The sequence below is a fragment of the Myotis daubentonii genome, chromosome 16 (genome assembly GCF_963259705.1).
Source record: "Myotis daubentonii chromosome 16, mMyoDau2.1, whole genome shotgun sequence".
Classification (NCBI taxonomy): Eukaryota; Metazoa; Chordata; class Mammalia; order Chiroptera; family Vespertilionidae; genus Myotis; species Myotis daubentonii.
The window spans coordinates 3421293-3433630 of record NC_081855.1 but is presented as its reverse complement, the minus strand read 5'-3'; the positions used below and the strand labels follow the sequence as shown (position 1 = coordinate 3433630).

The 12338-nt window shown below is 53.3% G+C and overlaps 1 protein-coding gene across 2 annotated transcripts in view; it reads right to left on the bottom strand.

The window, feature by feature from the left end:
• RAI1 (retinoic acid induced 1) overlaps positions 1 to 11972 on the bottom strand; it is a 113158-nt gene extending 101186 nt beyond the window's left edge. Inside the window, exon 1 of one of the 2 annotated variants that reach the window (XM_059668353.1) lies at positions 11555 to 11972. The gene's annotated coding sequence lies outside the window, so the exon portion shown is untranslated. The remainder of the gene's footprint in view (positions 1 to 11554) is intronic. The other variant, XM_059668352.1, reaches the window with a different exon arrangement.
• Positions 11973 to 12338: the final 366 nt, after the last annotated feature.

Below are 12338 nucleotides of genomic sequence, written 5' to 3'. Positions count from 1 at the left end.
GTGAGAATTTTTTTTTTTTTATGCTTTGTGAGATTTTCAAGGATCTTAGAATGAAAAAAAAAAAAAAAGAATAAAAAATATGAACAAGTGTAAGGAGTCTCTGGGACAACTTCAAGCATACCAACATTCACATTATAGGGGTGGCAGAAAAAGAGAGAAAGATATTGAAAACCTATTTGAAGAAATAATGAAAGAAAACTTCCCCTACCTGGTGAAAAAAATAGACTCACAAGTCCAGGGAGCACAGATAGTCCCAAACAAGAGGAACCCAAAGAGGCCCACACCAAAACACATCATAATTAAAATGCTAAGGATTAAAGATAAAAAGGGAATCTTAAAAGCAGCAAGAGAAAAGCAGTGAGTTACCTTCAAGGGAGTGCCCATATGACTGTCAGCTGCTTTCTCAACAGAAACTTTGCAGGCCAGAAGGGAGTGGCAAGAAATATTCAAAGTGATGAATAGCAAGGACCTACACCCAAGATTACTCTACCCAGCAAAGCTATCATTTAGATTGAAGATCAGATAGAGCTTCACAGACAAGAAAATGCTAAAGGAGTTCACCACCACCAAACTAGTATTACATGAAGTGTTGAAGGGTATTCTTTAAGAAGAGAAAGAAGAAAAAGAGAGAGACAAAAAATATGAACAATAAAAAAGCAATAAATACTTATCTATCAACAATTGAATCTAAAAATCAAAATAAATAAGAAATCTAATAAACAGAATAAACTGGTGAATAAAATAGAATCAGAGGCATGGAAATGGAACAGACTAACGATTCTCAGAGGGAATGGGGGTTGGGGGCAGGAAGAGATTAAAGATTTTATATGCATTTATGCGTTACCTATGGACACAGACAATAGGATTGTGAAGACCTGGGGTGGGGTGGGAACTGGGTGGAGGGGGGCAATGGAGGGGGAAAAGAGAGACATCTGTAATACTCTCAACAATAAAGGTTTTTTTAAATATACAAAAAAATAAATTTTTTAAAAAATTCTTTGTCTTTAACCTTGGCATTTTAATTATGATGTGTCTTGATGTGGGCCCTTGAATTCCTCTTGTTTGGGACTCTCTGAGCTTCCTGGACTTGTAAGTCTATTTCTTTCACCAGGTAGGGGAAGTTTTCTGTTTTCAGTATCTTGCTCTCTCTCTTCTCCTTCTGGCACCCCCATAATGTGAATGTTGGTACACTTGAAGTTGTCCCAGAGGCTCCTTACACCAAACATGTCAAACGAGGCATGTGGCCCGCCGGCTGTGAGTTTGACATGCTTGCCTTACACTATCTTCATATTTTGGGGGTTTTTTTCTTTTTGCTCTTCTAATTGGGTTTTTTTTTTTTTTTTGATTCCTCATATCCCAATTGCTATATTTCTGGCAGGTTCTTTTTCATGTTTTTGACATTCTCACTAAGATTCTTGAAGCTCTCATTAACACCTTTATAACCATGATTTTGAACTCTGTATCCAGCAGTTCGCTTCCTTCCATTTCTTTCATTTGTGACATGTTTCTTTGTCTCCGAATTTTGGCTGCTTCCCTATAATTGTTTCTATGTATTGGTTAGAGCTGCTATGTGTCCTTGAGTTGGTAGAGTGGCCTTGTGTAGTAGGTGTCCCGTAGGGCCCAGTGGCTCAGCCTCCCGAGTCACCTGAGCTGGGCACGTAGGTGTGCCCCTTTGTGGGCTGTGTGTACAGTCTTGTTGTAGTTGAGCCTTGATTGCTGTTGGTGTCAGTGGGAGGAGTTGACCTCCAGGCCAATTGAAAATAGTAGCTGGCTGGGAGGAGTAGCTGCAACTACAGTGGGAGAGTTGCTGTGCAGGAGACACCCCTCTGGAGCAGGACTTGCATCAGTGGGACTTTGGTGCTCACCGAATCTGCCTCTTAAGTGTGTTGCCTGTGGATGTGTGGAGTTGTGGATTTGTTATGGTCTGAGCTGTCCACCAGGTGCACTGGCTCTGGAGCCTCCACAGAGGTACAAAGTCAGCCATCGCCTGGGGCCACCTGACAGAAGCTACAGAGGGATCTGCAGACCGCTGATATTTGCTATTTGTATTGGGCTTGGAGGTGCCCAAGCGAGGCCCAGCAGTGAAGCAAGGCAGGCTGGTGCTAGGGTCAGATTTTGGACCTTTTATTGATTGCTTTGGAGCACACCATCACCAGCTGCAGCTTGTTTGAGAGACTTTAGCAAAGTGTGAAGCCTGAGCCAGGAAAGGCCATTCATATGGAAAAACATGCAAACAGGTGGGTTGGGCCTGCAAATTGGATAGGGCGGGGCCTCAGGGAATCATCAGAGTGGAGGGAAGAGTGTACTCCAGGCTGATGGAGACTCAGGTATAGCTGCCAGTCAGCCTTACAACAGGGGAGATCCCAACACAGTAGCAATGACCCTTACAAGCACCCCCATCTTGTGGAAAGCTGCCCCAAGTTCCTGCCCTGATGCCAGACAATCCAATTCCTCCCTGTATGTGTCTGGGTCCCCAGAGCCACCTGATGCTGGGAGTCCAAATAATTTTGTGGGCCAGCTCTTTAAACAGAACACCTGGGTCTCCCATAGCCTCCGTGTCACTCAGCCACAATCCCCATTGGTTTTTACAGCCTACAGTTATGGGGACTTCTCAGCTCTAGAACCCTGGGCTGGGGGGCTGGTGTGGGGATGGAACCCCTTGCTCCTCATGTGTGGTCTCCACAGAGACGAACTCCCTCCCAATTAAAAAACATCATACATGGGTGTCGGACCAGCCTGTTCAGTGCCTCTGTTCCTCCTACCAGTCTCAATGTGCTTTCTTCTTTGCTTCTCTAGTTGTAGGGCTTCCATTCAGCCAGCTTTCAGGTGGTTCTGCATGATGACTGTTCCGTATTTTAGTTGTAATTTTGATGTGGTTATGGGAGGCAGCAAGTACAGGCATTTTACGATGCCACCATTTTATACTGCCATTTTATTATTTATATTTTTGTATCCTTCTCCTTCTTTGTTCTCCTCAGACCCTTCAACACTTTATGTAATACTAGTTTGGTGTGATGAAATCCTTTATCTTTTTCTTGTCTGTGAATCTCTCTATCTGACCCTCAATTCTAAATGATAGTTTGCTGGGTAATCTCGATTGTAGGTACTTGCTATTCATCACTTTGAATATTTCTTGCCACTCCCTTCTGGCCTGCAGAATTTCTATTGAGAAATCAGCTGACAGTCGTAAGGGTGCTCCCTTGTAGATAACTGCTTTTTTAGTTGCTGCTTTTATATATATATTTTAATGTTACTGATTTCAGAAAGAGGAAGGGAGGGGGATAGATAGAAACAACAATGATGAGAGAGAATCATTGATCAGCTGCCTCCTGCATGCCCCACACTAGGGATCGAGCCTGCAATTCGGACATGTGCCCTGACCTGGAATCGAACCGTGACCTCCTGGTTCATAGGTAAATGCTCAATCACTGAGTCATGCCAGCCAGGCTCTCTTGCTACTTTTAAGATTATCTCTGTTTTTAACCCTTGGCATTTTAATTATGTGTCTTGCTGTGGGCCTCTGGGTTCCTCTTGTTTGGGACTCTGAGTTTCCTGGACCTGTAAGTCTATTTTTTCCACCAGGTAGGGGAAGTTTTCTGTCATTATTTTTTCATATAGGTGTTCAATATCTTGCTCTTTCTCTTCTCTTCTGGCACCCCCATAATGCAAATGTTGGTACACTTGAAGTTGTCCCAGAGACTCCTTACACTATCTTCATATTTTTGGATTCTTTTTTCTTTTTGCTCTTCTGATTGGGTGTTTTGTTTTGTTTTTTCTTGTTTTGCTTCCTCATATTCCAAATCGCTGATTTGATTTTCGGAATCCTCTACTGTTGATTCCCTGTAAATTATTCTTCATTTCAGCTAGTGTATCCTTCATCTGACTGGTCCTTTTTCATGTTTTTGATGTTCTCACTAAAACCCTTGAAATTCTCACTAAGTCCCTTGAAGCTCTCATGAAGGTCCTTGAGCATCCTTATAACCATTGTTTTGAACTCTGTATCTAGCAGTTTGCTTGCTTTGATTTCCTTTAGTCCTTTTTAAATTTTTTTTTCCTGGAGATTTCTCCTCTTCTTTCATATGTGACATGTTTCTTTGTCTCCGTATTTTGGCTTCTTCCCTGTATTTGTTTCTATGTATTAGGTAGAGCTGCCATGTCTCCTAGAATTGGTAGAGTGGCCTTGTGTAGTAGGAGTTCTGTAGGGCCCAGTGGCTGGGCACTCTAGGTGCACCTCTGTATGGGCTGCGTGTACTGTCCTGTCATAGTTGAGCTTGATTGCTATTGGCATCACTGGGAGGAAATGACATCCAAGCCAATTGGCTGTGAGGACCAACTGTGAATACAGTGGAAGAGCTCCTATGCAGGAGACACTTCTATGGAGCAGGACTTGCTTCTGTGAGGCTTTGGAGCTCACCAAGTCTGCCCCTTGAGGGTGTCGATCGAGGATGTAGTAGAGTTGTAATCTGGCGTGGTCTGAAGCTGTCCTCTGGGTGCACTGGCTCTGGGGCCTCCCAGGTGGTGCAAAGTCAGTCATGCTTGTGCCCTACCTGGGGCCACCCGGCACAAGCTAGAGCAATCTGCAGATGGCTGCTACTTGTGTTGAGCTTGGAGGTGCCCATGAGAGGCCAAACTGTGAACTAAGGCAGGCTGTTGCTAGTTATGGGCCTAGAAATACTTATTGAGAGTTATGGGGCACAATGAGTCCAGCTGCTGCTTATTTGAGAGGTTTTAGGAAAGTCTGAAGCCTGAGGCAGGACAGGCCATTCGTATGGAAAAGCTACTGCAAATAGCTTGGGTGGGGCTGCAAATTGGGTGGAGCAGGGTCTCAGGGAATCACCAGTACCAGGTGAAGTTGTGGGCCAGGCTGACTCAGATATGGCACCTGCCAGTCAGCTCTGTGGTAGGGGGGTCTCAGCTTAGAACAAAGATCTCTGGGAGCACTTCTGTCTGGGAGAAAGCTGCTCCCAAGTTCTTGCCTTGATGACAGACAATTTAGTTCCTCCCTGTATGTCCCTGGATCCTCCAAGCTGGTGCTGGAGCTCAGAGGGAGCAAGTCCAAGCAAGTCTGTGCCAGCCCTTTAAGAGTACTGCCTGGGTTTCTGGCAGCATCTGTGTCACTCAGCCACAATCCCTGCTGGTTTTTACAGTCCAAAGTTATGGGGATTTCTCTTCCCAGCACTAGAACCCTGGGCTGAGGAGTCTGGTGGGGTGGGGAGGGGATGCCTTGCTCCTCACAGGTGGCCTCCACAACCAAGATACCCCTTGATTAAAAAAAATACCACACGTGGGTGTTGGACCAGCCCATTCCGTGCCTTTGTGCCTCTGCCCCTCCTACCAATCTCAACGAGCTTTCTTCTTTACTCCTCTGGTTGTGGGACTTCCATCCCGTCAGATTTCAGGTGGTTCTGAATGATGGGTGTTCTGTATTTTAGTTGTAATTTTGATGTGGTTGTGGGAGGATGTGCGCATTGCATTTACCTACACTGCCATCTTGGTTCCCCCTCTAGAACAGGTGATTTTTACTTTACCTCTTTACCTCTTACTATAATCGTGTATAAATTTCATTTTCTCATCAGACCAGAAACTTTCAGAAGACAGGCCCACGTGACCTCAGCTGTATATCAATACTGATTGTCCATAACTGTTTGATGAAAGAATAACTATCAAAGCATCAGAAAGCACAGTATTAAAATCCAGTGTGGTTCCCCCTTCCCTAACCCATCCTGAATTACTGTGTGACTTTGCTACAGTAGCTAAACTTCTCTGAACCTCAGTATATTTCCAGTCATTGTAGTAATTCTTTACCCTTTAGGGCTAGTGAAGTTTTACAACTTCCCATTTCTAAGGAGCTGTAGCCACCAATAAGAAATCTTTCAGGCATTTTTTTCATTTACAAATTTCGTTTTCTGAGGGCTGTTATTACTAATAGGCAATATTTATTAAGCACTTTGCTACGTGTCAAGTACAGCTAAGTACATTAGAGGCACCATCTCATTTAACCCTTTTAAAAACAAAAGTAGGTACTATTAGTTTTACTATTTGATGAATGAGGAAGTAGAGCTAAGAAAGCTGCAGGTACCTGATGTCTAAGGACACCCAGATATGGTCTGGCAGCTGCTGGCAATGTAGGACGTCCATCAGTAAACACTTTCAGCTTCGATATTTGATACTGAAATTCTTTAGATCCGAAGCCCACCTGGTGCCAGGCAGAATCAGGCTCTCGCCCCGCAGCCCTCACCCTCACCCGCTGAGCTCCCAGGCGCCCAGGGAGAGGTCTGACGGCCAGGAGGGCCCAGGAGTGCGGATGCAAGACGCTGGCCTGCCCGGGCAGGAGCTCGGCTCTCCACCACCCCCTTCCCAGGCGTCACCCTCTCAGCAAAGTCCTGGCTGCGACTGGCCTCCGTCAGCACCAGGCTGGTCTGTGCGATCCTTCAGGGCAGGGATGCAAACAATGGAGAGAAGGGCCTATTCTCAAGCCGTTTCCACGTCAGGCCCTGTTTTCAATATTTTATCTGCATTAACTCACTAATTTTCCCAACAACTCACTGAGGTAGGTGCTATCATTTCCCCATTTTATAGACTGAGTAAAGAAAATAACTTGCCCAAGTTAGCACATGGCAAAGGACATGGCAGTTGAATTCCAAAATACATGTGCTTGTCCACTCTGCTGTATCAGAAATGCTTCGTGTTAATGGCTGTGCTCCCCGCACCCTGGTATGCAATGTGATTTATGAATGAACGAACGAATGAGTTTGTGGTTATACCACCACATTCACTGCCTGGAAGTCAAGAGTTGCTGGAGCAAAGCCCCTTTTTAGAAATAAACTCTGGCCAGAAAACTATAATCTTACCTGCCCTACTAAGTGTAACAAAGACCCACTCAATCTATCAGCTTCAACCTGGCTGGGAAAGAAACGTTGTTTGGGCCGGTGTTACCTCACCGGTTCAGACGCCGCCTGGACGAAGGGGAACAGAAGAGCAATCTCTTCCTCATGCCAAGTCCTTCAGCAACGAGAGTGACAGCCACGTGTACTGAGTGTAACCAGGGGGGCCTGGACTGCACCCATTTTAAAGTGGCTTATGGAGCTTCAGAGAGCAGGTGCTTGGACTCGAACCGAGGCTGGCCTCCCCCATGTCTGTGTTCAGACCCGAGCTCAGGGCCTCCAGAGGAAGCTGACGCTCACAAAGGAAGTGGCTGCTGAAGCAGCAGCTGGAACTAAACCTCTTCCTGATTCCAAACCTCGTGCTTCCCCCCAAACTGCACTGTGGACAGGCCAGTCCCCAAGGCAGGAGCTCTGGGCAAGTCTCACGTCTTCTCTTGAGACCCCGCTGGGCCTGTCCCACACTCCGAGCAAGCCCTGCCCCGCTGTCAGCCTCCCACTGGCCCCTACTTTCTCAGCCCGAACAGTCCACCCTCCCCAATTTACAGGGGACCTAAGAGGAGAGGGGAGATGCCCACCACCCCGGCTTTCAACCCACAACTCCTAAACAGTGCCCCCCCGACACACACACACACACACACACATACACACACACACACACACACACACACACGCTGGCCCTGGCATCTGCTCCCTCCTCTCCTCAGCATGATCACTTTGTGCAGAAACGATATGTTCACTGTCCACCTGGCCCACAGACTGGAGGGCTGGAAGGTGTGCGCACCGGGCTGGGGAGCAAACACTGAGGGCCTGTCTGCTGAATGGAGGGACAGTTGGACAAATGAGTGAACCAATGAATGTTCAGGGTCATGAGAACTCATAGTTCTCCTGGATAATTCTGTCCTGATTCTAAGCATACCATTCAGCAACAAGAGCATCTCCCTCACTCTTTCTCATCTCCCCCCCCTCCCCCCCCCCATCTCTCTGCCTGTCTCTCCCCCTCTCCCTCTCCCCTGACTCCCGCTCCCTCTGGCTCAACCATCAGAGAAGGAAGAGACAAGACTTCTGTTTTGTCTTGGGAGGTGGGGAGGAAGGTGGAGGGCATCCTAGTGGAAGAAACCGGCCAGGAGGTGCACATGGCCACCCTGGGAAGAAGGGCTGTGCTGGGGCTGGAGGGAGGGGCTGAATGATGCCAGAAAGGGCCCTGCAGCCGGGGAAGACTCTGGACTGGACTTCACCCAGGAGGCAGCGTGAGCCACGGGGAGTATCTGCTGTGGGTGAGAAAGATCAGGCGGCAGCATGGCCCACACCGGGAGGGGACAGTTTTGAGGCAGCGAGGCCAGCGAGGAGGCCCAGCCTTTTCTGCCACCGTTCCTTCCGAGTCAGTGCCACCCTCTTGGCCACCGTAGAGGTCACGTCCATTTCAGCCTCCAGAGACATGCTGTGCGTTCCCTCTGCCAGGAATCCCCCCCATTCTTACCCACCTGTGCCTAAAGCCCTGCTCCAAGCCCCCATTCCAGGAACCCCCACTCTGGCCGTGACTGGGCACACTTGCTCCTGAATCCTGAGGCTCAGGTTGTCTGTCCCTCCCGCCTGGCACGGGATCATCCCCCATCTCCCTCTGCTCTTCTTCCCTTGGGCAAGTCTTACCAAGATGCTGCCCTCGCTCTGTCCCCCCCCCCCGGTCCCCACTTCTGCCTGCATGGCACCGTCACAGGGGCCTGCTCCCAGCACAAAGCCCCGCCATGGCTCCCAGGACAGGGCTGCCCCGCGGGTATTAGCCGGGTCTCACCCACCTATTGGGCTGTGTGACCTCTTGGGGGCAGCTGCAGTAAGCAAAGGCCTTCAACACAGTGGGTCCCTGGAAAACGTTTGTTCCCTGGGGGCCAGCAAGCCCCGTGCCTCACCTACAGGAGCACCGCTCTGTGCGCACAGCGTCCACCTCCTCCTTCCTGCAGAGCCCCACATCAGAAGGGCGGAGGGGGCAGCCATGCCACAGCCACAGGCAGCTACTAAAAGCAATGGCTGCCATGGAAACAGAATGATACTGATGATAGTGGCAACTGGCATTTACAGGGACAAGTACTGCTCCATAGTTGATAGTAATTAACTCATTAACTCTTCACTGTAGCCCCGTGAGGCCGGGACGGTTCTTATTCCCATTGTGCAGATAGGAACAGTGAGGCACAGAAAAGTAAATAGCTCATTCAGTGTGCAGTGGAGCCAGGAGTCACCCAAAGCCTGGCCCTAAGGCACCTCACCCTGCGACCTCACAGGGACAAATGGAAAGGGAAAAGGAAGTTGCAGAATAGGAGCCTGAGGTGGTTCTCATTTGGGGTGAAAGAAAGCGAGGGGTTCATATGCATGACAGATGCACACGTGAGTAGCAAAGTGTCTGGGAGGATGTACTCCAACCGTTAACTGGGTACCTGTGAGGGGTGCGCGGGGCACTTTTACTCCATGTACTTTGGGGTTTTTTTTGCATTTTTCGCACGAGAAGAAAAACCCATGTGCTGTGTAATTAAAGAAGAGAAAATTCGAGGAGTTAAGGGTAGTAAAGGGTAAAGGGGGTCAAATATACGCTAACAGAAGATGACTTGACTGGGGGATACACAGCGCAGGACACAGATGATGTGTCATAGAGATGTAACTTGAAACCTATATAATCAATGCCACCCCAATAGAATATATTTTATAAATATTTTCAAACCCTGGGTATGACCCATTAGTGGATTGTAAAGTCAAGTTAGTGAGTTGCACCCAGCAATGTAAAAAAATTAGATAGACTAGAATATAAAGTACCAGGTCAACAGGAAGTGGAAGCAAGCGCACTTCCCTAGCCCCTCCTTCCCTAGCCCTGGCTGCAGCGCACACACTGGGGAGCACACTGGGGCCTAGCTGCATTTCTCACCACAGGCCGCTCCGAATTCGAAAGCCACTGGTGCAGACTGGTTAGTCTACAGAGGAAGCAGAGGCCCGGCGGCCAGGGCCTCTGGGTCCAGGGGGAGAGTGTGGAGGTGGAGCGACAGCTGAGGAGGAGGTCGGGGTGCCTGGCTATGGGAACTGTCCTGTTGGGCCCACGCCCGTCAGCTTGGTATACTATACTTTCCTCCCCTCCAAGGCCCTTGCTTTTGAGAGCCTTTGCAGAATTTTAGGGTTCAATCTCGCCCAGACCAAGAACGTCTGCTCTCTATGTCACAAACGGCCACTTCTCTGTGCACTTAAGGATGTCCTCCGGGGGCTCCTGGGCCCACCACACGCACCCGTGGTCAAGGGGCGGGGTGGGAAACTAGAGGACTCTTTCCCAGCTTCCAGATGAGGGGGGCCAGTCGGAGAGGCCCCCACTGTCTGCAGCGAAGGCGGTCCCACCCAGGGTGAGCCTGACCTCAGGCGGCGGTGCGGGAAGAGGAGCAGAACCCCCGCCCCCGCCTGCCCCCTCCCGGGGCTCCCGGGGGCCCTGGCGCCTCCACAGCAGAGCTCGCCTAACCCCCGCCCCTCCCAGGGCAGCAGACATCTAAGAAGATAAAATAAAAAGAAGTAATTCCCCTGCTCTGACGTCAGCGCGGGGTCTGAGCAGCCCCGGCGCAGCCGGAGAGCTGGATTGCAACCAGATGTAACGCCCTTGAATCCTCACACGACGCTGCGCTGGGAGAGAACAGGGCGGGGTGCACTCCGCGGGGAGGGGGGCGCGCGGTCCCGCGTGGGTCCTGGACTCGGAGCTGCTGAGACCAGCGAAGGAGCTGCGGGGGGAGCGGCGCGGAGGCTGCGGCCGGGCCGCCATTCAGCGCGGGCGCCCTTCCCCCGCCCCCGACGCGCATTGTTACCCGTTGGTCCATTCAGAGCCGCGGCCCCGGCGCCCCCGCCCCGGCTTCCCGGGAGGAGGCCCGCTCCGCCGGCCCGGACGGAAGGAGGACCACGGCCCAGCGGCCTCGGGCCTGGCGGCTCCGACGCGAGCAAGGCTCCAAATGTCACCCCGTGTCCTGCCATCCCTCGCCCCCCGCGCTCGGGGACGTCGGTCTCCCCGGCCCCCGGTGCCCCTGCGCGGGGGCCGCGGACCTGGCCGCGCGCCGCTGTCTGGGGACACGGGCTCGCGTGTCTGGAGCCCGGACGTCACGCCACCTCCGAAGGGCGCGAGCCTGGCCTGGCCGCGTCGGGGCGCCCGGCCTCGGGCAGCTTCCCCGGGTGGCGGCCTGTGCAGGCCCGGCGCCTGCCCCGGTGCCGCGGGCGCTGCGCCCTGGAGCCGCGTCGCCCACGCGGGCCCGCCCGCCCCGCGCGTCCCTGGCTCCTGGGCCGCGGCCCCCGCCCGCCGAGTCCCCCGCGGAGGCGCCGGCCTCCCGCCCCCCACGGGGCGCGCGCACAAAGGTCCGCTCCGGCCCACAGAACGCCCCGCGCCCCCACCCCACGCCCCGCACACACTCGGCTCCCGAGCGCGCCGGGCCTCCTGCCACTCGCGACCCGCGCTCCCAGGGTCCACGGCCGACCGGACCCCGCCGCCGCGCGCATTCCCGGAGCCCCCTCCGCGGCGCGGGCGCCCACCTTGCGCTCGCCCTCGGCCATCTGCGCCCTGCGCCCCCCGCGCCACACAAAGCAGGGGCCGGGCTCCTGCGCGCGCCCCTTCTCCCCGGCCTCGCCCGCCGCCCCCGCCGCCCCCGCCGCCCGCGCTCGGTGCTCACCTCGCGCCGCTCACTCGGGGGCCCTGGGCCTGGCGCTGCGGCTTCGCGGCCCCGAGGCCCGGGAGGCCATGGGGTCCGGGTCGGCCGCCGCCCGCCGGGCAGGAAGGAGGGGGGCCGCGCGCCCCCTCCTCGCGCCGGCGCTCGGGCCGCAGTGGGCGGCCTGCTCCGCTCGCCTCCCGGCCGCGCCGCCCGCGCTCCAGTCCGCCTCTCCCGGCCCAGCCGCGGGCGGGGCGGCACCGGGACCGGCCCTGCCGCGCACCCGGACGCGCTGCCTGTGACCGCGGGAAACACTCTGCCCGGTGCACAGAGGCGCGAGCGGCTCGGCGTGGGGGCCGCAGGGGGAGAGAGAGGAAAAAGTTCCCGGGCGGCCTGGCTGCGCTCGCCCGCGCCCCGGCGCCCGCAGGGCCGTGCGCGCCCCGACAGCACCCCCTGGCGGCCCGCGTGCCCACTGCGCGCCCGCCCGCCGCCCGCGCGCCTTGCGGGAGGGAGGCTTGCTTGGTTGTGGGTCCCAGCGGAGCCCTCAAAAAGTTCATGCTCCGCCTCAGGCTTGGGGACGCCGCAGGACGAGGTTGGGGTGACCGCTGCACCCTCGAGCAGAGGCTTTGGACCGACGCCCCGCTCTCAGGTGCTCCCAACCTCTGGCCTGTTCTCTAGGCCAGGCTCCCCCCCCCCCCGTCGCCCCACCAGTAGCCATCACTGTGACCTTCTCTTGAAACCTTTTCGAACCCTAAATGTAACGGGCTGGACGTTCATGTCTTCACTTACGGGGCACCTGGCACCTTGC